The sequence below is a fragment of the Schistocerca nitens genome, chromosome 2 (genome assembly GCF_023898315.1).
Source record: "Schistocerca nitens isolate TAMUIC-IGC-003100 chromosome 2, iqSchNite1.1, whole genome shotgun sequence".
NCBI classification, from domain to species: Eukaryota; Metazoa; Arthropoda; class Insecta; order Orthoptera; family Acrididae; genus Schistocerca; species Schistocerca nitens.
Window position 1 is genome coordinate 481,341,115 of NC_064615.1, and position 27,184 is coordinate 481,368,298.

At 39.5% G+C, this 27,184-nt stretch overlaps 1 long non-coding RNA gene across 1 annotated transcript; it reads right to left on the minus strand.

Annotated features, from left to right (window-relative positions):
* Window positions 1–2,420: 2,420 nt before the first annotated feature.
* Window positions 2,421–25,881, minus strand: LOC126236414 (uncharacterized). Its single transcript, XR_007544910.1, has 3 exons — window positions 25,699–25,881; window positions 18,323–18,479; window positions 2,421–3,056 (listed from the first exon to the last, which is right to left on the minus strand). It is a non-coding gene; the product is annotated as an uncharacterized LOC126236414 (long non-coding RNA).
* Window positions 25,882–27,184: the final 1,303 nt, after the last annotated feature.

Consider the following 27,184-nt stretch of genomic DNA (forward strand, 5'->3'; position numbering starts at 1 on the left):
TTAAGAAAGAATTAAAGCAAGTGTGGCAGAATTACGAGGCCACATGCAGTGCGGTCATCGCTAGTAAACCACACGTCATAGAAACAGAGAGAGCTCTTTAAATATCGGAGCCCCATCTCCAAGTACAGGAGAACAGCTTCAGGTCAATGGGAATGATGGAGTCTTTGTCGATGACATTCCATTCCATGACCATGTTGTTTTAGTGTCTCAGGTCATCCAGCGCAGTACCAGCCAGCCGTGGAGTGCCCCAGAGTTGAACTCCACTGACGAACTTCATGCTGTGTCACACCAACCACTTCTGATGGGAGAACTGATGAACTACCAGCAGCAGAGTAGTACCAGGTACTGTACTCTCTGAGTGTGGGACAGAAGACGACCACCAGGGTTCCTGGCGGACCACCACCTGTCACACCTAAGCCCATCTGGGTGCGGGACCTACCAGGCCAGCAGTACTGGGTTGAACGCCTGCCGCCTACACCACAATGTGGATGGAGTGTTCCAGGGAAGAAGAGGCATGGAGTGGGCTCTAGTACTCTCCCTCAGCTGGTAGTAGCTATCCATGCTGTACCAGGCTGGGCTAAGCATCTGTATCATCGCAAGAGGTACAGTGTCTCACTAGGACGCAGGCGCAAGTAATAGCATAGCGTCAGACACAGTGTGTCTGTCCATGACCAGGGTAGGAGGTAACTACGACCAACAATGCACCATCCTCTGTAAAAGCTGCCAAAATAAAGATTCACTGAATAATCGTGTTTTCTTAGCACCACAAGCTCTTCCAAATGATTCCTGACATCGGGCCGAGGTGTCATCCGCTCGGCCCCTCTGTAGGTACATTATTTGTCTAGAAAATACTAGTATTGATGTGCAAGGCTGTATTTTCCCTCTTGTACACTTGGCTGTCCAAAAAAACTGTAACTGTCTTGTAAATATTAATACTGAATAGTTTTTAATTGACATTTCGTAACACTTTACAGATGGCCTTCAGGGAAATTAAGAGGTGAAACAGCTGAATTGTGAGTTGGGAGGTGGATGGGTGATAATAGGTGATCAGTTTTTATTAACGAAAGTCAGTTTTTATTGTCGAAAGTAATAACACATTTGCTCTTTAATCATACTCACATAGGCCAACATCTGTGCATGTGCAGTCTATTGTAAGCTTTGCTGACATTTCTTATTTTTTGCTAAGGAGCTTCAAGAGACAAAATGCTCTGAAGACATGTAAGCAAATCTTCACTGAAAACCCACACAAAATATTGTAGTATATTTCTACTAGGTTGTTGTCTCTGCTACAGTGTGTATGAAGGGTCTTAGAGCAGTGGAACCCTTTAAAAATGTTCTTCTGTGAATCATATTAAGTTGAGGCACAGTTTGAAAATTCATCTACAAAGCTTTACCTTCTGTTTCTCAGCTCTATTCTTCCACTTCACAATTCCTTAAATATATTCCTCTAATAAGAGGCCTAACTTATTCATAAACTTCAATCAAAATTAAATAATCTTTTCAGTGATCTTCTTGGTCGCTTTGTAACAGCACCCTGATTTCTGGAGTTCAATAGTAATTTGCTTCATTTAAAATTTTGGCCTGTTAAGATACAGAAAAATGACAGAGTTGCTCAATGGGGCAAACGCGAAGGCTTACATAAATGAAGTTTCTGTGACAAAACTACACTGAAATATTTTCCAACATCAGGTTGTTCTACACAAAAAGTGTGAGTATATTATCAACAAATGTCCAGTTAAAAATAAGTTTCTTTAGCATGCTGAAGTTACTGAGGTTTCCTAGCAAAAATTGAAGAGTTTTTCACCTATGGATTATATGATTGGCCAATTTTCTAAAATGCTATTGTCAGGGAAAAAAAAGAATCTTTGGGAACAGAGTTCAGTTGTTACCAATTTGATGCATTCCATTTTGGAAAGGATGAGAGATCTGAAAGAATTTGGTATGAGATTTCAAAACTCACTCATGCTTCAGGAATATGAAAGTACCCTTCACTCAGTAAGCTAATGATGGGTGTTCTTCTGGAACCTCATAGTAACTCCCCAGTGTAAAAAGGTTTTAGTTTGGTGAATAAGGACAACACAGAATTTTGTGCTAATATGAACACAGAATTGTGAAGCTCTCTGTTAGTGTAGAAGATGCATATGATTTCAAACAAAAAGCATGCCACTAGATTACTTTCAACAAACAGGATCCACTAGCTGTTAAGGGGGCAATTAGAATATTCTATTCAAAAACTGATCCTTCAATTTCTACTTCAGAGATGTGCAGATCTGAGACTATGTCAAACTCTAGTAATAATCAGGCTCTGTATATATCAGTCTATGAATATATTGCATTTGTTTCAGCTGTGTGTTGTTTTTTTCAGTAATATCTGATATAGCATCAAAATATCCTGCCGCCACCACTGCCCATGTATCCCCCCCCCCCCCCCCCTCCTCCTGCCTGCACTATCTGGCAAATTACTAATTGGCTTTCTTAAAAGTTGTCATCTATGTAGATTTTGTAGTAAATGATACATTCTGGGTAAAATTCATTGTCACAGTACTTAACATATACTTGGTAATTATCTCCAGTAGTTGTATCAAAACCAGTGGGAGGCACTATAGTCTTGCAATTACCTTCTGCTATATTATTAACTAGTACAGTTGCGACAATCATTGCCATGTCAGTCCCATTCCTCCAGTTAGAATCAAAACTGTACCTAGAATAGAAATTGGCATAGGTGGTTGATGGACTGAAACTAATGCCTTTACCATACATGACTCGCCCTGAATATCGCCAATTCAAGTTATTCGTAATTATATACTCCATATTATCTCTGCTTGTAGCATGATACAGAGTCTTTTCATTAGCACTGCCATATCTGTTCGCATATTCTGCCTTTTTCAGCTGATAACAGCACCACAAATATGGGTTCACAACCTTCACAACTGATGTGACCTGCAAGTCGTGTGGCATATGTACTGAAATACCATCCACTTCAACTTCATTGGAAGATGTGTCTGTCCAACTTGGAGGTCGATGCCGCAGTGCTAGTTCTTCCATTGCTGTGTCACCTGTGACAGAAATTAATTAAGAAGTCAGGAAAGACAACCAAATTGATTTCAACCAAACATATATCACTTACAGTCTGTGGGAATGTGTGGGGAAGGGGAATGGTTACCTTTGAAAGGGAGATAAGGGTAAAAAAGAAGCATAGCTCATCATGTACAAGTAGCTGAGAATGAGAGCACTTTGTGACTTGTAACAAACTTTATGCACGATGTCAAACATTTTCAACACTTCTTCTTGCCCACCTCCCCAACAAAATTGTAAAAGGAAATAAGTTTATCACTTACTACATTTCCAGTGTTCTTGCAGTATAACTGCCATATCTTGCACTGCCTTTTAATTTATTACTTCTTTGTTAATAACTATATTTGCAATGCATTTTGGAGGCAGAATGTACCTGCACAAATATATAACTGTATGATACGTACTTCAGGAGATATGATATAAACACTGAGCTGCATGAAAACGAAACTATAGGGTGAAATTCGCTGGACAACAGGTGAAATCTGGGTATAGATGTGTGAGAAATATGTTAAATATTTGTGAAATATATGTGACAAGCGTATGCAGGCAAAGCCTGGGTAAAAGACTCCTTTTAAACTCCCTAGATCAGCTTCATCCAAACTTGGTACACATATTACATAATCTCAAATGAAATACTGATGGATGTAAGAACTGGCAACCTCCTTTGAGATGGGGGTGATAACGTAGAGAGAGAAGTTCAGAGGAAGACATGGATAAACAGGCATGGGGCAGGAGGAGATGGATTGAAAAAGGGAAGAGGACGAGGAGAGGAGGAAATGGACAGAGAAAGTTAAGAGGGGGGAGATGGAGTGGGCGTGAGAAGGGGGGGGGGGGGTGAGGAGGTGGGCAGAAGAGGGAGAAGCACATAACTGAGGGACTGGGGGGGGGGGGGGATGAATTACTGGAATTTGAATACATACACCTCCAGGCAAAGCTGGGTACTCAGCTAGTAATGCATAAAATGTTTGTATAGCATTCTGTAAAGAGAAATGCCAAACCATTAAACATGAACAGTTTAGAGAAATTTTAAGATTGCCATTCTTCAAAGACAAGGCATAAATACAGAAAATTCTGCATATATTTCAACCATTCATGGAGTTGGAGCAGTATCCCACACCAGAAAAGTAATAGGTCAGAGAATACTTGAACCTGCAAAAGCTCTTTTCCTAAAAGATCAGTACACACCATCAATCAATGTAATTAGAACTAATACTACCTATCGTAGGAGCTAATTTCACCAACCCTGCAGTTAATCTAATTACGCGTGACATAGTGATACCGAACTGCCTTCCATTTTGTTCAGGAACAGGATGTAATAAAATCACTTCCCTGTGCACTAGCTACAGTGCAGTTTAGCAGTCTCCAACCATTGTCATAGTAAGTACCTTCCCAAGTAACCTTACCATGTTAACAAGGGACAGTATGGGTGCCATCAAGCATTGTGTATCTTGGGTATTTGTTGGATCTCGTACAAATCTGTAACTATTGGAAATCTGTTACTGAAAATTGAATGATAACTGTAATGTTCCAATATTGACTGGAATACTCTCTTTCAAATTCTAAAGGTGGCAGGGGTAAAATACAGGGAGCGAAAGGCTATTTACAATTTGTACAAAAACCAGATGGCAGTTATAAGGGTCTTGGGACATGAAAGGGAAGCAGTGGTTGGGAAGGGAGTGAGACAGGGTTGTAGCCTGTCCCCGATGTTATTCAATCTGTATATTGAGCAAGAAGTAAAGGAAACAAAAGAAAAATTCGGAGTAGGTATTAAAGTCTATGGAGAAGAAATAAAAACGTTGAGGTTCGCTGATGACATTGTAATTCTGTCAGAGACAGCAAAGGACCTGCAAGAGTTGTTGAACGGAATGGATTGTGTGTTGAAAGGAGGATATAAGATGAACATCAACAAAAGCAAAACGAGGATAATGGAATGTAGTAGAATTAAGTCGGGTGATGCTCAGGGAATTAGATTAGGAAATAAGACACTTAAAGTAGTGAAGGAGTTTTGCTATTTGGGGAGCAAAATAACTGATGATGGTCGAAGTAGAGAGGATATAAAATGTAGACTGGCAACGGCAAGGAAAGCGTTTCTGAAGAAGAGAAATTTGTTAACATCAAGTATAGATTTAAGTGTCAGGAAGTCGTTTCTGAAAGTATTAGTATGTAGTGTAGCCATGTATGGAAGTGAAACATGGATGATAAATAGTTTGGAGAAGAAGAGAATAGAAGCTTTCGAAATGTGGTGCTACAGAAGAATGCTGAAGATTAGATGGGTAGATCACATAACTAATGAGGAAGTATTGAATAGAATTGGCGAGAAGAGGAGTTTGTGGCACAACTTGACAAGAAGAAGGGACCGGTTGGTAGGACATGTTCTGAGGCATCAAGGGATCACAAATTTAGCATTGGAGGGCAGCGTGGAGGGAAAAATCATAGAGGGAGACCAAGAGATGAATACACTAAGCAGATTCAGAAGGATGTAGGTTGCAGTAAGTACTGGGAGATGAAGAAGCTTGCACAGGATCGAGTAGCATGGAGAGCTGCATCGAACCAGTCTCAGGACTGAAGAAACAACAACAACAACAACAACAACAACAACAACTGTAATGTTATTATTTGAGTAGCAGAAGAGCTAATACTTTAGTTTTTTACAGAATGCAAGTCAATCCTTTATATTTTCTGCAATAACATGTTTATTTACTTTCTGTTAGCATTTCATAGTCAGTCATATTCAGTCTTTATACACAACAGCATGCACCACATGAAAACTAAGGTACCACAGTCTGATAGTGATATTGCCGTACAGCATCCAGCTCTGACAGTAAACAGGTTGGTGCAGAATTCACACATGGATTACGATGCCTTGCAATTTTTTAATTAATCTTATCTTCTTCTTCTTCAGGATTGTGAAATACATTTGAGAGACACACTATGGAGAGATTGAGTCCTAAGCAGAGCACAAACCTAATAGAACTTATTTTCAAAATCAAAGATCCGTCATCCTCATTTACAGAGCATACAGTTGGTAATTAAGTATGTGAAACTACCCTCATTAAGACTACCATTCTGTGCCTGGTAGCCCACTTCCAGAAATATTATTCAGTCTGATTTGCCAAAGAATGGGTAGATGACATTCGATTCAAACTCCAGAAAACATTCAATGAATGAGGGCAACATTAAGGACAATCCTCAAACATCAACCTGGAGATGTCACTCAGCTTGGGATGCACTGAAGGTCACTGCAAAGAATTTTAATGATAGAGTTGAAACTATTCCCAGAGAAAGTTCAATTGGTGCAGAGAGTGAATCCTGCAGGTGCTCATGCACCAGAAATCATCAACAACTTGACCTCATATTTTAAGCAACAAAAAGCACACTTGGAAGGAATCAGCCCCAGCAGTGGATCTCTCATGAAAATTTGGGTCATAATTCTGATAGTTATGGCCTTATGAAAGTAGAGTTTTTAAACTGCTTTTGTGTTGGTTATGAGGTCTATTCTGATGTCCGATTCCACCCGTCAGCTTTGATTAGTGACATAATGTGTGATGTTCTTTTGTTCATGCCACAGATTGTAGTTATGAATGTTAAATGCTTTTTCTGGATTTCTTCGTTACACGCGCATATTAAAAATCTGATGTACATTTTTTTTTTTCTTGCTTTCATGTCGTAGTTTATTTTTGGTATCTGTGTTGATGAAAGTATTCATGATTTATAAGATTCTGATTTTTTACTCTATTGCTTTCCATTATGGATGAGTCAGTTGTGTTTACAGTGAAAATGCTCCTTGACAGAATGACTTACTGTACATACATTATAAAACTTTTACAATCACAGGGCATTATTGCAGAACTGTGCAAGGGCAATGTTTGTGGTAATTATATGGTGATATGGTGTTGACAAAGGTTCCACCTTCAAGAACCTCCGACGAATACACGAGGAGGTGCAGAAAAAATAATAGATGTAGGTGTATACACAGAGGGACCTGGTTCCAAAGATCGAGCCTCTATTGAGAAGTAATAGTCATGTTAACTTGTTATTTTTACTTTGAATATTCTACCTGTCATCCACAAAACAGGGGTTGCATATGGCACTGTAGTTGCCTTTATTGAAAATAACCATTAATTTGTGAAGAACACCAAACAGTGATATTCACCTGTGAGTGCCATCAGCACTGACACACTCAAAAATATTCTTTGAATGTAGCAATGTTATTATGCAGATAATTAGCATTGTCTTGTAATCTAATCTAAAACGAGTCAATCTTTGTATTGCAGTGCATTATGGAAGGCCACTGTTAGGCAAAATCTTAATTTGAGGAAGTTTGTCAGAATACTGACCAGATAATTAACCATTTCTTAAAGCATGTAGCAGGAAAGTATTGCTCAGAGAATATAGTGTAAGTTTATTAGTACTTTTGCCTATAATTTTCAGTGATTCCCTGAATTTCAAGTGAGCTGCCGTAAATCTACATGGATACTATGCAAATAACATTTAAGTGCCTGGCAGAGGGTTCACTGAATCATGTTCACAATTCTCTTATCATTCCAATCTCGTATAGCATGCAGAAAGAATGAACACTTATATCTCTATATATGAGCTCTGATTTCCCTTATTTTATCATGGTGATAGTTTCTCCCTTTGCAGTTCAGTATCAAAAAAACATTTTTGTATTCAGAGGAGGAAGTTAGTGATTGAATGAGTGGATACTGCTGCAACAAAAAATGCCTTTGTTTTAATGATGTCCAGCCCAAATCCTGTATCATTTCAGTGACACTCCCTCCCACATTTTGCGATAATACAAAACATGCCGCTCTCCTTTGAACTTTTTCGATGTACTCCGTCAGTCTTATCTGGTAAGGATTCCACACCGCGCAGCAGTATTCTAAAAGAGGACAGACAAGTGAGTGTAGGCAGTCTCCTTAGTAGATCTGCTACATTTTCTAAGTGTCCTGCCAATAAAAGACAGTCTTTGGTTAGCCTTCCCAGCAACATTTTCTGTGTGTTCTTTCAAACAAGTTGTTCGTAATTTTAATTCCTAGGTATTTAATTGAATTAACGGTCTTTAGATTTGACTGATTTCTCATGTAACCATAGTTTAATGAATTCCTATTAGCACTCATGTGGATGAACACACACTTTTCGTTATTTAGGGTCAACTGCCAATTTTCGCACCATTCAGATATCTTTTCTAAATCATTTTGCAATTTGTTTTGATCTTCTGATGACTTTATTAGTCAATAAATGACAGCCTCATCTGCAAAACAACCTATGACGGCAACTCAAAGTGTCTCCCAAATCGTTTATATACGTAAGAAACAGCAAAGGATCTATAACACTACCTTGAGGAAGACTGCCATAAGGCTTTGCTTAGGTATTTGAATTAATGCAAAACAATTTGGTGGGTGGACTTCCATGACTACAACAAGAGGAATTTTGCTCAATTGTTTGAAATTAGGAAAAAATGGGATTACCAATCACTTTTCATTAAGCTGATGTCATTGCACAAGGACAGAATCTGGTGGATCTAATGCAAGAAGAGTAAAGACGATTTAAGGTTTCAGGGTCATTGAGATGTGCAGCTTCATTGGAGACTCCCGGCAGATCCTCCAGTATGCAGAACTTTGGCTAAAAGAATTTTACTGTTCTTCTGTAGATATAGCTATATCATTATCAGTACTATCATTCACACTTAGTGTCACGTTGACAGTCTTATTAACTTCAAGTTATTACTATACTGAAAGAGAATTTCTTGACATTTTTTAAATTCAGTTTTCATTCAAATCAGATTGGCTTTTTGCCAAGTAACTTAAATTCAGTTAAGAAAGAGATTTTAAAGGTTCATTCATCATTCCCTTGTGATAGTGTAGGCTGTTTGACTAGCATTAATACAAGGAAATGAAAGCATATGGCTGTTTGTGCTATTATTTATACCTTCCAATTTCATTGCAGAAATCGTAAATAGCTTTATGAATGAAGACATGCTAGACAGAGAAAGACAGTGGACTGATGTTCACTGCTTATTTACAAGAGGACAATAATGGCAATAACAAGGGTGCCCTTCCACCAATTTCACAATCGTCAAACAGCATCACTGGTACAGCAGGACAGGGATGCAAAAACATGAATGCAGATGATGTTGATGACTGTGACACCTGCTTCAAATGTCTAATATTACATTCCACTTTACTCCTGTCCGTAACACAGGAGTGTCTGAAATGAACTTTTGGCTTTTGAAACAGTTGAAAGAAGGGTAATCTCTCTTAATGGTCAGAAGGATTTTAAATTACTAAAACAAAAGAGGGATTTGTACATTTGGAGTATGACCATTCAAAACTTGGGTACACATCATCAAAAGTTTTCCAAGTTCGACACAATCTGTCTAGACAAATTTAATAAAGCACAATGCCACAATGGAGGTGGAACTAAAAAGGTTTAGAGCATCTGCTGGGTGGGTGTATGCTTTCAAAAGGACACGCATTAGTGTGTCACAGAAAATAAGCCACTTCACCCCAAGTAGAAAGCTGGTTAACAGATACTGTGATACTTGTTGCATGTGAAGCATTTCACTAGCAGAAATGGAAGTGGCCAGTGGACACAATGTATACACTACAGATCAGAGAAGTTTTAATTCTGAAATTATGCCAAGCTGATATCCTGCCAAAAAATGGATGAGAGATGTCAACAGAGTAGTGCACTCCATCTACAACACAACGCACAGCTACACAATAATGCCAGTGGTATCCGCAGATGGACACGTAGGTCACTTCTGTATGTAGCTTTAAGAAGAGCGAACAGGCATGTCTGAGCTGCAAGTCAAACGAAGTTTGTTTGATGTGACAGTATATTGGAGCTGTCACCTCATCTTCTGGAAAAGTAAACAAGGAACATCTATGGATGTGGCAACAGAAGCTGTTCTATAGAGTAATGCAAAATCACAGAAGAGCAGTTTTAATTGTGGACACATTTTACGGCCCAAAAGATTGTCAATGTGTGACTAGTGTGGACCAGAAGACACTGCAATTTCTGTATTGACTATACCACTGCTAGATGTAATTGACTTACACATATTCAGCAGTTTTGCCTGCAGATTTACCAACTTTCTTCATATATGCAGTTTCTTTTTAACAGGCAGTTATGTGCACCAGTATTTCAGCCAGTCTTCGAATATGCTTGGTATCAAAGTGGCTACACTAGTAACTGGCCAGATCACTTTCAACATCCAGCGAAATACTGTACTGTTTTGACATTGGTAATGCACTTTGTTCGTTGTGTCTGTGTGGTTTCTAAACTGTAGCTGGTGCCAGGGATCTCTTTGCGTTGAACATTTTTAATATGTGATTCACAAATGCAGCATAAATGAATGACTATCACTAAAGAAGTTGCACAGCAGCCATCTAGATATTAACATCACTGTTGTGTATTATTTGCTTTGGACTGTAAAGCTGACAGTGTTAAGGTAAAGTATATTTGCAGGAGTTGTTCTGTTCTTCAACACGACTCGAATGATTAAGTTGTAAATCGAAAATTATTAATTTCATTTCATAATACTACTTCAGTTGTTTATATTTTTTCACGTTGCTTTTGAATTACACACTCATATTACCTACCCCCCCCCCCCTCCTTTGCGTAAAACGTGTTCTCGAACAGAAATTCAAAATACATTGTGCATGTGATCCCTCCCTCCCTCCTTTTCCCAGAAGGGTTCTGTTTGTCACTTTGCTGTACAGTACTTTGCATTCAAGTATTAGGTGGCTGCATTGGGATGGAGCAAGTGACAAACAACCAGTGCATGTGCTATTTAAAAGCTATACTTTCAAAATATTGTAACTGCATATCACCAGAATTATGGCCCAAATATTTGCACAGGATCAAATGCTAGGGCTGATATCTTGCATGTGTGCTTTTTTTCCTCCTTAAAATATGAGGTTGGTGATGTTTTCTTGTCAGATTTGCATGACTTGATGAAACAACACGACTTTCAAAGAATGTGTATACCTCAACAAACCAGCAACTATCAAGCAGCTCAAAAACAATATATGAGTTGAGATTCATGAGTTACAGCCAGCAATTCTTTACAGAGTTGTGAACAATGTACTGTGAAGAAATGCTCTTTTGTGTGTATGAGAATGGTGATCATTTGAAAGACATTTTTCACATCTTGTTTTTTCAAATTTTCCAGCCAAGTATTTCATATTGTATACAGGAGGAATTAATTAAATGCATTTCCAAACAAGGAAGCTACACACTATTCAAACCCACATGCGACTTCTGTGCTACACCGCACGGGACACACAAGCATTAGTGATGCAACAAGTTGAATGAGGAACATTGAAGTAGACAATATGCCCTCAGGATTAAAATTTATTTGAAAAATAAAGTGAATTACATATCAATGATCATTTGTTTCTTTATTTATTTTATGGCCTTCGTTGGAGCACTCTCGTCAGTTATACAATGCTTTATGCAAGTTGCTGTTGTTCAATAATACATTTCAGTTGAATAATAATTCAGTGAGACAATTCAATAACACAGTGGGTGTACAAAACATAGATTATTATAATTCACTGTTGTATGAAGGGTGTTTTGCTCTTTTGTGTGCACAATACTTCTTCACTGCTACAGATATTTTCTTTCTTGCTTCATCTGAGATCACTCTTTCTGTAGTCATTTTAATGATCTTCGTTTGTAGTCTGCTTTGTGTGTCTTGCAATATTCCTGTTTCCTCTTTTGTTTTTTAAGTCAGCTACTATAATTTGAAGTTCCTGTTTCTTCCTTAATTTCTGTGATTCATTTAATATTGTTCTCCTTGTTCTACAGTTTTTCTGTAATTCTCGTACTAATTCTCTTTCTGGCATTCTCATCTTTGTCCAAAGAATGAGATGCTTTTCTTCCTGGTCATACTCATTACTAGTGTTATTTTCTTGCACAATGTTTCATTTACAACTATTCTCCAATGACCATTTACATGATATTGTTTATTTATGCATATTCTGATTATTATTTTTTCTATCTTTAGAATTTTGTCAATTTCTGCTGCATTGTTTGTTTTGAAAATGGTTTCAGCTGCATATTATTTTATTTCTGGTTGTGTAACTGTCCTATAATGTATTAATGTTATAACCATAGATGGCTCATTTTGTTGTATGTGTTTTTCGTGATATAATTGGGTTTGTATAGATTTTTAATTCTGTTTTGCCATACTGGTTTCTCATTTAGATTGTATAATATGATTTCGCCTAAATGTTTAAATTCATCAACAGGTTTTATTTTCTGTTGTGGATCAGTTAGCATAATCTCTACTTTTTTCAAACCATATTCCAAGGCCAGTTTCCTGTGCTATATCTTGTAGTGATCTTACTTGTCTGGTTTCTTGAACATCGTTGGCCAGGAGAGCAAGAGCAGCAGCATATCCCAAGCAGCTTAAACTTACATCATTTTCGCATTTCTTTTCTGAGTTATCTACAGTATGTGATCAAAAGTATCTGGACACACGGCTGAAAATGACGTACAAGTTCATTGCGCCCTCTATCGGTAATCCTGGAATTCAACATGGTGTTGGCCCACCCTCAGCCTTGATGACAGCTTCCACTCTCGCAGGCATATGTTCAATCAGGTGCTGGAAGGTTTCTTGGGGAATGGCAGCCCATTCTTCATTCTTCAAGGATTGCTGCACTGAGGAGATGTACCGATGTCGGTCGTGAGGCCTGACACGAAGTCGGTGTGGATCCTAATGCAGTTTGGAATTCCTGTGCGTTGGTCTGGATAGATATCTGCCTATCACACATTATGACCCTCTTCAACTGTCGGTGGTCTGTGCCAGTCAACAGACAAGGTCGTGCTGCACGCATCTGTGCTGTACGTGTCCCTTTACATTTCCACTTCACTACCACATCAGTAACAGTTTAGGAGTGTGGAAATCTCATGTACAGACATGTGACACAAGTGACACCCAATCACCTGACCATGTTCGAAGTCCGTGAGTTCTGCGGAGCGCACCGTTCTGCTCTATCGTGATGACTAATGACTACTGAGGTTGCTGATATGGAGCACCTGGCAGCAGGTGGCAGCACAATGCACCTAATATGAAAAACTCATGTTTTTGGGTGTGTCCGAATACTTTTGATCACATAGTGTATGTACAGTCCTCTCATGATGTATTCCAGCACACAGTTGAACAGTAATGATGATAGGCAGTCATCTTGTCTTGAGTCAGTTTTTGTGACAAATTGTTCAGAATTTTTTCCTCAACATATGATGACAGTATTATGAAGTGGGTAGACTGCTAATGACCACATTGAGGAGTCGTTGACACACACAGGCACATTGAAAAGATTGTGCAACATTTAAGCTTTTGGACAAAAAATTCCTCCTTCAGAAACCACACACACACACACACACACACACACACACACACACACACACACACACACACACAAAAGCAGAACTCGCACCACACACATAGCCACTGTGGACTGCATCTGACGTGAGCAGCAATCTGGGGTGGATGGTGAGGGCAAGTATGAGGCATGTGGTGGGGAGGGGAAAGATAACAGGGTAGGGGTGGGGAATATGATTTGCTGCCTTTGAGAGTGTGCAGGGACAAGGTGGGGACAGGATGGAGCTGCTAAGTGCAAATTTGGGAAGCTGTGCTGGAGGGGGAGGGGAGAGGAGAGGAGAGAAGTAGAGAAGGGGAACAGACTGGTAGGTGCACTGGTGGAATAGATGGCATGCGTAGTGCAGAAGTGGGGGCAGAGAAGAGGTAGGGAGGTGGAGGACTGGGACTAGTGAAGGTTCCCAGTTGTCCACTTACCTATTCTTCACTGCTTCCAGTTCACCGCTGCACGTGCCTTCTATTCCAGCAAAGTACCTACTAGTTTTTTCCCCTTATCTACCTCCCTCCTTTTCTATTCCCCCCCCCCCCCCCCCTTACATACCAGCATTCTCTTGACAGGCAGTTCATCTTCCTCAATCCCTACCCTGTTATCCCTTCCCCTGCCCACCTCATGTCACTCCTTGCCCCCACCACCCACCCCAGATCGTTGCTCATGTCAAACACAGTCACAGTCAGAGGAAGCAGTCCCATATGTGTGTACTCTCGTTTTCTGACAAAGGCTATGGCCAAAAATGTAATTGTCAGATTGTGATTGTCTTTGCTATGTGCTTGTCTGCAGCTCAGCAACCATCTTTACGGTGAGTTGCTACTTATCCTCATTAGTATTGATTCTTAGAGTATTTGTGCATGTTATCTGTTGGATGGATTGATCATCGCAGTCTCATTTCATCAATATGGTGTCTGTGACACATAAATAGCTGGCCACACAAGTGGACGTCCATGATGGTCCAAAACCGCAGGCAATTTCTTTGCGTATCTCTTAACAGATTGGGTCTGCAGACCTGAAGCCCACTGTTTCCTACTAATGTACGGGCCATGCCCATCGGATGTAATCTCACTAATCTACCTGCGGGCTGAGTCTGTCTGTGTGTGTGGCGTAATGAGGCACATTTTCATGGTTTATCTGTGGACTGCAGTGCTCCTCACCAGACCAGAGGCCTCGAGCGATGGACTGCAGGAATTGTGACTGTCTCACCCAGTAAATTGTATAGTGCGGCATTTTATAGACCTTATATTTATTGTAATATATTTTTGACACTTCAAAAGCAGTTTATGTATTAGAAACTATGAATGATAACAAGAAGAAAATTGTGGCAGTCACTGGCAGTTTGTACACTATGTACTCATGTATTTCCCGAAAGAAAAATCACACAATACCTGTAAAATAATAGACATAAAACAGTGGATAATAACTGACAATAACAAATATAGTAAAAACCAACATTTTACTGGCAGTCACGTACTGTGTTGGTTTACACAACTCTTCCCAGTCTTACACACTTCTTTCAAGAGGCCCACTTTTTCCTGAGGTTATTTCTGAAATCAGTGAAGGTATTTTAAATCTGTCTTTGCGACTCCAAAGAAATGCATATTCTTGTCATCAAATGTGTTTCCTTTTATTGAAGTAAAATAACGTCAGTGAAATATATATACCATTTGGCTTGCTTCCTCCTAAAATCAGTTCATTGCAAAAGATGTCGATGTTAGACCTTAAAGATTTTTGCTCATTTCTTTGCCAACTTTTTTTTTTGTTTTGCTTTTTTCCCTTACCTGTTAGATCTCAAAATTTGTCAGAGAAACATGCTAAAACTTGTCTGGAAATCAGGGAATTTACCTTGGGGTAACTTGCAGCAACCCTGGTGCCTCTCTGCAACTCAATATGTCCTTTATGTTATGAGTAGCAATCTATTCTTTCCATTAACTTATTAATAATTCTTTTAATCATAAAAAATTTAAATTAAATTAACTTGCCTGAAACATCATGAGCAGCCGGATATTATGAACTTTCATATTCAATAAAGAAGGCTGCCTTCCTGCCTGGAGCAGCTGTTTAGGACTATCACAATTGCAATTTCATAAACAAGAGGCTTTGCCAAATTATTTTTCCACCCAATTACAGAGCCTCCACCTCCATGGATTCATGAGGTTGCCTCCATACCCGTACACATCCAGCCACTCAATACAATTTGAAATGAGACAAGTCTGACCAGGCACCACGTTCCAGTCATCAACAGTCCAATGTCTGTGTTGACTGGCCCAGGTGAGGCATAAAGCTGTGTGTCAAGTGGGCCTTCAGCTCCAAAAGCCCATATCAACAATGTTTCATTGTATGGTTCACACACTGACACTGGTTGATGGCCCAGCATTGAAATCTGCAGCAATTTGTTGAAGAATTGCACTTCCGTCAAGTTGCACGAATCTCTTCAGTCGTTGTTGGTCCCATTCTTGTATGATCTTTGTCCAGCCACAGCAATGTCGGAGGTTTGATGTTTTACCAGATTCTTGGTATTCATGGACACTTGTGAAATGGTCGTACAGGAAAATCTCCACTTCATCGCTACCTTGGAGATTCTGTGGCCCATTGCTCGTGCTCCGACTATAACACTATGTTCAAACTCACTTAAACCTTGATAATCTGCCATTGTAGCAGCAGAAAGCAATCTAACAACTGTGCCAGACACTTGTTGTATTATATAGGCGATGCTGACCATGGCACCATCTCCTGCCTGTTTACATATCTCTGTAGTTGAGTACGCATGCCTATACCAGTTTCTTTGGCGCTTCAGTGTAGATAAGTGTTTGCTATTTGTAGAAAAATATTTATATCATTTGTATTACGTCAAGAATATAGATAGGACCAGTTTCATGTAATTTTTAAAGTAATGCTACATGTTTCACAAGATCTACTCTTAGGTTATGTTGCATTTCATTCAGCAACTGCCAGCTGACAATTTTTGTGTTATTAAGTGTATGTTTCATCTCATCAGAAGAGATAGCCACAGCAACACCTGCACTGAACAGCATATCAATAGAGTACCGTCATCGTCATCATCATTTCCGGTTTTGTTACTACATTCAAAGGAAATATGTTACTCTGATGAAAGACTCGGGAACTTGCATCATGCATGAAACATTGATAAAACAGTGACTTGAGATATTGCATTGTCTTTTGTCAGGAGGGGAGTATATAAACAGCACAGTCCTGTGTGTTTCCACAAAGAATGCCATGCAGATATATAACTAGGACACCCTAAATCATCTGTATCTTTATACCAGTGCAATAGGGATTGAAGCCATCTAACATATTAGTACATCAGACGAAGCACTTTCAACAGATGATTATTTTCAATGAAAAACATTCGAGAGCACATGAAGCAGTCAGTTTATTATTTAAGACAGTATCAGAGAACATGTTTGAGATGGTTTCAAGACAAAGATTATGAGTAGCACCCCATCTACTGAGTCTTCAACTGTACCAAGAGCAGCTTTGTGCGAAGAATGGAGTTCACTTTTATGGAGCTCTTAGGCACCACAATATATTCAAATATTGCTGTATAGCTACTAGGGGTAATCACACTTGTAACATGATTTGTGCTATACCAACGGATAAAATCTAATTTTACACATTTCAAGAACAGTCCAAGAGCCTTTGCCTTTGGAACTGTTTTGTCATATTTTATGTTGTGTAGTAGTGTGGTTTTACACACACACAAAACTTGGGTGTGTTGTGTATATTATAATGAAGAACATTTAAACAACCCACTGACTTACTGAAATATGTGCTCTTGTCAGTGTGCATCCCATACCATGAGCAAAGTTGTATTGCATGAACAGTACTATGAACTACCTCCGCTATCATCTAAGAGGATCATTAATTCCTTTCTTTAACTCTGTCAATAAAAGTTCTGTTACTGTTAACATGAAATTTCTACATTTGCTTTACCACATGACAATCTTGAATGGTCAGGTTAGTAATTTATCATAGTGCCATATGGATAAGTACAAATGTCAGACCTCCATAAAATACACTGAAGTTATTTATGTACTCAGCAGATCGCCTTGTTATGTGTTCTTTTGTTTTGAAGACTGTACATGTCACAATTAGTAACAACAACAGATGCAGGTGAAAGTGTATGAGGGAAAAGGAGAAAGGGGGAAGGGGGGGGGGGCACCAAATGATTCGTCACTTATGTGGAAAAATGTTCTCAAACTGGCCCTGCAAGTAATTTTGTTGGACAACATAGTACTGAATCATTTAACTGTCAACTAAGTGCTAAAAAGTTGTATCAGGATTGCAAAAAAAAGTTTGGCAACATCAGATTGTATTACAGCCATGCTGTGAGAGTCAATCTTGGGATTGTTAAAACAACAACTTCCTTAGTTTCACCTTTGTATGTGACTGGTGGATACACTTTGTGCCATTCACATATTGGGTACGAAGAGAAGCTCAATGCTTTGCTGCAAGTTTCCACATCTAATAGTGAACGTATTTGAGAAATGAAATGGGAACATGGAAATCCTGACATTTAGTACCTGTACAGGTCCATAAAATGGTTCCACACATACATTTGTTTAAATTTTTATTTATGGGGACACTCACAACTGTTCTGCAAAATGTTCATGGTAAACAAATCTACCACAGGTGTAAAATACTTATTGATCGATGTCTCGCATGACAGAAGTAGCTATACACTACCACAGTTTTGGGGTCTTAGCCTCATCATCACGGGTATCTGAAATCTTAAGTAAAACAACAAATGTAACCTATTTCATTAAGCAAGTAACAATTAAAAAAAATTGAAGATTGACATTTAAAATCTGAAAAACAGATCAAATGACTGGACAACAGCCTACCTAGCAGTAGCAGGAGGTCATGCCCATACCCTCACAATTAATAGGCAAACATCTGCCATAGGTGGACCGTCAAATTGTGGATGTATTGAACACCAACTTTCAGTCGTGGCCTGAGAAAATGCCTCGTCCCAATGTTGCCACTAGGGGTGCATGCAGTCTGTAACAGTAAATACACCATAGCTTAACAGCTTCCTCATCTTTTCAGACTAGATTTAAGGAGCACTGTAACATTAACTAGCTCAAATGCATTTAGCAGTAAATAATCATAAGTTAGGGAATATTGAGGAAGATCTTTCTATACCTCACATCTTACGATAAAAGCTTAACTTTAAACATTTTGGAAGAGATCAAGATTTTCAAATGTAGGTTGAATTTTACAACTGCGGCAAATTTATTTACTGTGAACATGTATGTTTGTGTTATTAAGTGTATTCTTCGTCTCTCATCACATGATTTAGCAACTGGAGTACCCACAGCAACACATGCCCTGGACTGCAGGTCAGTGGATGTCTATCATCAATCAGTGAATTCTGGTGTTGTTACCATGTTAAAAAGCAAATGTGTTTTTCTTTATGAAACAATCAGGAACTTACAAGCTCATGTATATAAAAGATGGTATCAACTATTGCTGCTTAAAATTTTTGAAAAAGTTGGGAAAAGAATGGGTCAAATAAGTGAACAGTCTCCGTTGCAATTATGTAATTGTTTTATTAATTTCAGTTACACATTTCACATCAGACTGGAACAATAAGGAGATAATTACAACTCAAATATGTGAACACAGATAACAGTGGTTTAATATGGCTAAAAGGTGAGTGAAAAATTTCAAAACTTTGGAATGCAGAAAGTGTTTCATACTGGTTCCAGTTGTCCTGTAAAATGGCGGTGGAAGACACCCTTGTCATACACCACATGTTAAAGTGGGGGAACCCTAAAAGAGGTGACAAAGCTAGATAGCAGAAAAACGAATTTGGGGCGGGGGGAATAAAATATGAAAGTGCCATGTAATTAATATTCAGTTTAGCAGAAAGGAACAACCGGTGCAGCTGCAGGCATGTTTACAACCATCAAGAGGAACAAGGTGGAACTGCGGTGCCCTCGCCAGCATTTAGTGCACATGTAGTGCGGCAAGGTTATGGAAAGAGAATTGTATGAGTTGAGGGCCAGCCAGGGGGCTGTGCTGGAGCAGTGGAATAAAAATCACATGTAAGGAAATGGCTTGAGAGGGGGGAGGAGAGGAGCAGCTTGCATATTTGAGGGACTTTGTGTATTAATATGAAAGAATAGCGGGAAAAGGAGATAAAAGAGGAAATGGGTGATGTGAGATTAGTGTAAGATAGAGGGTAATGTTTTATTATAGGAAAGGGCTGTTTGAGGAAAATTTTTGGCCTGGAAAGAATGGAAAGTAAAGTGTTGTAAGTGTAGAAAGAAAGAGGGGTTGGTTATTAATGAGGAAACAGGATGAGAGGGAGGGGAGGGGGTGGATGGGTGATGGTGGGAGCAGGAAGATTTCCTTTTGGAAAGAAGATGAAGAATATAGCATCATAAAATTCTCCATTTTCTTTTCATCTCTCATTGAGACTGTGATCTGAAGACCATCTCACAAATATGGGAATTTCTAATTCTACCAAAAAGTTTGGGGACATACTTGAGGATCTGCAGCTTGTCTAAAGGCGGCTGATTATGCTTGCTTTTTGTGAGATGATCGGATAAGGCCATAGTCAAACACTGGATGTGTATTTTATGGGGAATTTGAGCTTTGTTTTAAGCAAAAGCCAGTTTTTCACGCATCTCAGTTTTTATAATGCCATATCTTCTGGAGATATGTCGTACAATAATATAATTATGGATGTACATTCAGTGCAAAATGTGTTGCCAATACAGTTGATAAAAAGAAGAAATAAATTAAAACGTAATGCCTGATGCGATAACCATTTTACCTTTCATCATTCTGTAGGAGGCGTCAGTGAGAAAAAATTTCGCAAACAGTTCGAAATTATGTCTGAAGCTGATTGTAAATGCTTTCATTCTCAAATACAGGAATATAATCTGGGTATTTATGTGTGGTGAGATAACCCTTTCATGAGTCATGGGAAACCTGCCTTCCAACTACGATGAACTCGCTCCTAGCCCCATGGGATTCACAGTTCCCACCTCTGTATGGTGCTGCCAACTAGTGAACAGTATAGGGTCTACATCCAATCGGAAGTTCCGACGTTTTTGCTGTACCTTCACGCAGAGGCATCGTATGGCTGAGTGTTGCTCTGTAGAGGCGACTTTCAGTGCTGTTTGAGTGTCATTTTGTGCTTTTTTCCTCAAAGCTATAGTATAAGGTAAATACTTTTGATGTTTGCAATGGTGTCTTATTATTTGGTGTTCCCTGTTTGTTGTAAAATGTGTTTTAGTTACATTACTTAAGGACTTTACTTGTTTGTTGGTGGGAAGTATCCTTCCCATCGCCCCTATCGTAGCACATTGTTTTACGTCTCTAGAACGAATATTTCCATATTTTGCCACATTTATTTGAAATTTTTGACTTAGTGGGTTTCAGAAATAATGCACAGATCGTTATGTTATTAAAGAATGTCAAGTTTACCATACCGAACCAAGTGCTTGCTTCCAATGAATCTGTCATACTATTTTTTTACACTCTCCAGTTCTCTATTTCTTTGCATTGCTTTCCTTTCAGATGTCTCATTCCCTAGACCTCAACAATCTTCAACATGTTGACGAAATGTACAATATATTGTTTTCATTGCCTGATGAAAGTGATTCAGAAACTGAAGGAAATGAAGGTGCTGCAGATGAACTGAATGTTCTGATAACACAGTCATCAGTGATTCAAGGCATGTTTCTGTGGAACAAGACATTTATGGTGATGAACATGACAGTGAATCATTCGTGATTCTAACTGTTGCCAATATTGATACGTTGTGAAAGTGAAGAACAATGGAACATCAACTGTTCTTACTTCCAAAATGTGAAGAACAACTTTGAAACTTGAACAGAAGGAAAACCAAAATTTCTCTGTAGTGCCAATGATCGGGAGTTCACTTATTTTTCCAAGTTCTTTGATGACATTGTTTTCACTCTCATTGTAAATGAAACAAACTTGTATGCAAAAGAAAATTGTGGTAGTAGATGTCCATCAAACAGCTGGGTGGACACACCACTCAAGAAATGAGAGCTTATATAGGATGTCTTATTCTAATGGTAATTCACCAACTTCCTGCTCTCTCTAACTTCTAGAGTTCAGACCCTATACTAAAAGTAAAGCCAATTGCTAATGTAATGACAAGTAAAAGATTTAAAAAGATTGTAGAGAATGTTTACTGTAATAACAACGAAGCTGCAAAGCCATGAAATCATCCAGAATATGATAAAATGCATAAATTACGCCCATTGGTTGAAAAGCTTATTCAGAGCTGTAAGAATAATTATGAGCCCTCATCATTTATGTCAGTGGATGAATCGATGAGTCCTTTCAAAGGACGATCATCTATGAATCAGTATATGCCAATGAAGCCGGTGAAACAAGGCTACAAAGTGTGGTGCTTGTCAGATTCACTCACTGGATATATAATAAACTTTGATGTTTACACAGCAAGTGTAAGGCAGATACAGACTTGACATTGGGTGAAAGGGTTGTAGTAGATCTAACAAAGGAAATACATAATAAAAATAATATAGTTGCATTTGACAGATTCTTCATCACCTTGAAATTGATGTCAACACTTTTGAAGGGTGTGTATGGATGTGGAACATTGAAGACCAACAGGAAAGATTTACCCAAATTTATGAAGGAAAATGTAAAATTGGAATTAGGAGAATTGCAGTTTGAAACAAAAGGAGACATTTCTGCAGTAAAATGGATGGATAACCATCCAGTCACTTTCCTGTCCTCATGACCCAAGAGAAACAGCCACAGTGAAGAGGAAAAACAAGGATGGTACTAGTACAGAGATTTCTTGTCCTGAAGTTGTGACAGAATACAACAAAATAATGGGTGGTGTCAATAAGTTTGATCAATTACGAGAAAGGTATGCTATTGGCAGACTTTCTGTAAAATGGTGGCACAGAATATTTTATTTCCTGGTGGATGTTGCTGTAGTGAACAGTTTTATACTGTGGAAAACAAGTAAAACAGAAAGTGGACAGCACGATCAGCTCACATACAGGATCCATCTATCCAGACAATTGATCGCTGGCTTCTCATCACGAAAAAGGCATGGACAAAACCCTGTCTTTCTGGCAAAAAGGGGTAAAGAACCTGAAGATGTTCGTCATGTGGCTGTAGGGGAGCATCAACCCTTTTTAGGAGAAACCTACAGGAGATGCCGTCATTGTAGTACCAGGTCAACAGAAGCGTCCGATCCCACCCGTCTGCTTTGACCCATGGCGTAAGGGTGTTATGGTGTGTGATGTCATTAAGGCGCGGAGTTTACGAGTTGGTTGTGTTTGTAGATGTCTTGTTGTGTTTGATGGCACCCTCTAATTTTCGTAGTTTTATGTGTAGGTATTGGTGTTTTGGTGTTGTCAGCTGTGGACAAGGGAAATGTCTGATTCCAATGTCCGAAGTGTTTGCTATAGGCATGGTGTTTTGGTATCGTCAGTTGCGGTTGACCTATATAGGTCAAGGGAAGTGTCCGATTCCTGTAGATATTGGGATTTATTTTTTTTTTATTTTTTTCTCTTGGGATTTTTTTTTTCTTTTTTGTTGTTGTTCGACATTTTGTGTTTTTTGGGATCACGGTGTGTTTTTTTTACTGTTATATTTAGCTTGTCCCCTGCCTAAAGCCCCCAGTTTCCCGCGGTTGTCCCATTAGTTTGACTATTTTAGGAAGGGGATTTTATTGTCTTATTTATACATATTTTCGTGTTTGTTGCCGTGTGTGTCTAGTGACATCATTGGCGCCATATTGGAGACATTTACGCCATATATGGCTTTGACCCGTGACGTAAGGGTGTTGTGGTGTGTGATGTCATGACGGCACGGAGTTTGGTTTGTGAATGTGGCGTGTTTGTAGATGTCGTCGTGTTGTGGTTTGTTGTGGCCTCTGGTGGTATGTTCAGGGCTTTCGTTTGTGTGGTGTAATGGGCTCAGTTTGCTCTTGCCCACTATCCAAAATTGTTCGAGTGTTGGCTGTGTTTGTAGTGGAATTCGTTTCAGTGAGTTAACGATTTTGTGTGAAGGTTAATTTAGTGTTGTTCGCTGTATGTCGTGTGGTAATTTTGGTAAAATTAATCGGTTGTTGATTTTGTTCAGGAATGGATATGATGGATAAAATTAATAGTGTGCATCTGAGGGATATGAAGGGGAACACTGCTTTGGAACTGATAAAGTTTTTGCAGCTGTTCGATTTAATTGCCGAGGTCGTGAAGTACTCTATTTGTGGCGAGGAAATGAAGTTGGCTTAAGTTCCGGCGTCTCGGACCAGGGATGGTTATATGTGGCACTGTTGAATGGATGACATTTGGTGTTCCATACGGCGTGGTTCCTGGTTCGAGAACTCTAGGTTGGGCATGCGCGAGATTGTACTGGTGACTTATTATTTTTGTTATAGATCCCCACACAGTTTTTGTGCGCATGAGACTGGTGAGAGTGAGAGGAGTGTGCTTGATTGGTTTTCTTTTTGTCGTGAAGTGTGTTCCTAGTTCATTAAGTACAGGGGTAAGTTTGGGGGGCATGGGGTTGTTGAGGTGGATGAGTCACAGTTTGGGAAAAGGAAGTATGGGAGGGGTAAGTCTGTGGTTGGTGTCTGTGTGTGGGGAGCTGTTGTTCCAGGGGGTGGGTGTTCTGAATGTGTTTTTAGGGTTGTAGAAGGGAGGTCTAAGGTGGAATTAGTGGGGTTAAATGAAGTGTACATAGAACCGGGGTCCACAGTAGTTTCAGATGCATTTTCTTCATATAGGGGGTTGGGTGAGAGGGGGATTCAACCATTTAGTCGTTAAGAGTTCAAAAATTATGAGACGGGGGCTAGCACAAAACCAATAGAGGGGATGTGGGGGGCTGTTAAGTGAGTTCTTGGGAGGGGGAAGAGGCGCTCTTCCAACCTTCAGTCTCATTTAGATTAGGACTGTTGATGGAAGTGTGTCCCCGAGGGCTATTGTGTTTTCCGGTATAGGCTGAAAGTGGTTGGTTAGGGTGGTTTGGGTGGGTGGGTAGGTAGGTAGGTAGGTAGGTAGGTAGGTGGGTGGGTGGCTACAGCTCAGGGTGGGGTGGGTGGTTTATTTCATGTTAGTGTTTGTGAGGGGGGGGGGGGGAGTGTGCTGGTTTGTGTTTTAGTTGTGGAGGATCTATTTTGTTAAAGTTTTTGTTGAGTTGTAGTGTGCGATTTAGATTTTTTAATGTTGCATTTAGTTTTTGTTTGTGGGTTTTTTATTTTGGGGTGAGGGGGGAGGTTGGGTTGGTTGGGGGGGAGGGGGTTGAGGTGTGGGTGGGTTGGGTCTTTCTTTTGGTTGAGTATTTTTTCATTGGTGTGTGTGTGTGCGTGTGCCTGTGTGTGATTGTGGTGGCCAACCTAGTTTGTGGCGCTGGAACTTTTTTGTGATAAGTTTTTATTTTTTTGTTTTTAGTGTATGTGTTGTGTGTTGAGGTCTAGGGAAGTGTTTTATTGAAATGTGTGGCTGTGAATGTTGGCATTGGTATCGAGAGATGTTTTTGAGCTACATAGGTCAAGGGAAGTGTTTGATCCTAATTTATGGGATCGGGAGCTGCTGTTGAGTTACACAGGTCAAGGGAAGTGTTCGATCCCAATTTATGGGGTCGGGAACTGCTGTTGAGCTATATAGGTCAAGGGAAGTATTCGATCCCAATGTGTGGCTGTGAATTATACCTCTTAATGCGCAGATTATGTCCAGTTCTTTATATTCGGTCACTATTTTCATGAGAAATTGGAAATAAATTTTTTTTGTGCCTAGAAGCAGTCACTTTGGCTACCTGCAACTGCCTCTGAGTTTCGTGCCCATCGAAAGTCGCTCAATAGTATAATATACATGGTATGAAAATTCCAACTTCTTTCTCATAATGCACCTACACCAAATTTTCTGCCTGCATCAATTATACAACTCTCGATACGGTTCTGTGTGTATCTTGTACAGAAGATGTTATAAGCTCTGTGATTACATCGATCTGTACCTATTCTCCTATTTACATGCAGGTAAAGTGAACTGTTTTCCAAGTATGAATCTTTCAAACATTTTAATTCCGTATCGGTGCCACAAAATTTCTCGACGCACATAACACAAACTACTTTCCTTTTTCACACCGAGTATACTGCTAGTGTGTTGTTTTTAATGGGATAAAGTTAAATGTCACTAAAATATTGGTCCTTTTGAAATTTACAATGGTCATGTAAATGAGAGTGGAAACTTACCAAGTTGGAATCTTCCGCTAAGTCCGTAACAGAGATCAATCCGATATGACGTCGGTGTGGATGGGACGTTAAACCTTAATCTTCCTTCTTTTCTTTATAGACCGGGAACTAGATATCGCACATCGACCACTTCCAATCTTATCGTGTGCTTCGGCTATGAGTCAATTCCACAGCGTTCTCGGTGACTTATTGCAGTGTCAGCGTCTCTGATTACAGCGCTAGTTTGTGCCTTGTAGTATGCTGCACTTCGCTGCCTTGTGACTAGACTCTATTGACGTGTGACTCGACTATTGACGTGTAGCCGACGAGCTCCAAGGTTACAAAATAATGAGGTTGGGCAGTAAGCGCTCTGCTCTGCTATTGGCTGGCCTAGTGACGTCAGCGTGGAAGCAAGCGCTCACAAGCAGACGACACGGCATGCATTTTTACGTCAAGTTTTTTGCGGAAGATTTTGTTTATACCAGAATTGAGATGTCTAAACTGCTTTTCTCCTGCTAAAATATTACAGTTAAAACTGATGAGTTATATTCTTTCGCAGCTTATGCCTTACACATCGGTAAACCACACTGACACACACTTGACATTCGAAACCTCGGCTCAAATAAATCGGAAACTATTCATTTAATCGCATTGAAATGAATTTACTTAAGAGCATAATTACTTTAAATTAGCATTATATAAAGAAAAACACAAGCTTACTCACCATTTCTCCTCTGCAGTGAAGCTGCGAAGCAGTGTTGCAAATACACAAAAGCATTCGTAACATGTCTTGTAACAGCATGACAATTTAGAAAGAAGTTTACAAACAGAATATCACACGCAACGACACTCTATATCCAACTGTTCTGTCAAAAATGTACGTACCTATATACACTACTTTTATTTGCAAAATAGTTACACTATGTAGCGAATTGATTACTTTGATGACATATGCCATTTTCTCCCTTTTTTCCTCTGAGCTGCCTCAGATATTCTCGCTCTGTATTTTGATGAAAGCCAGCGCAAACGAATAAATGTGCGAGTTCTAGCATATGTCTTAATTATTTCTTTGTATATATGGGGGAACCGCTCACCAAGTGCTGCACACAGCTTACTAATTATGCCTCTTTCTGTAGACAAACTTTCACTGCCATGGAGCTGAGTAAAAGTCAGCTCGAATTGGCTTATTGTCTCAAGCCAAGTTTCTAATGGAACAAGTAAGCTTCCCTTAGAAATCGTACACAGCCAGCTGACTGGTTTTTCCCCTGGGACCGACATTAGCTCTTCAGTGGGTGTGGCTAATGTTCTGTCGTACTGCCTGCACCGATGGACTATATATCCGGCCAGGTACTGAAATCCCTCCACGCTACAGTCGGAACCCACGGATGCTGAGGAACTCTCATAATTTTCTACTGTCAGTTCTATCCCCTCAATTTCTTTCTGCCCTTCAATCATCGACAGTGCTTCAGACATATCAGGAAGAATGCTGCTGAACACTGCTGCAGTA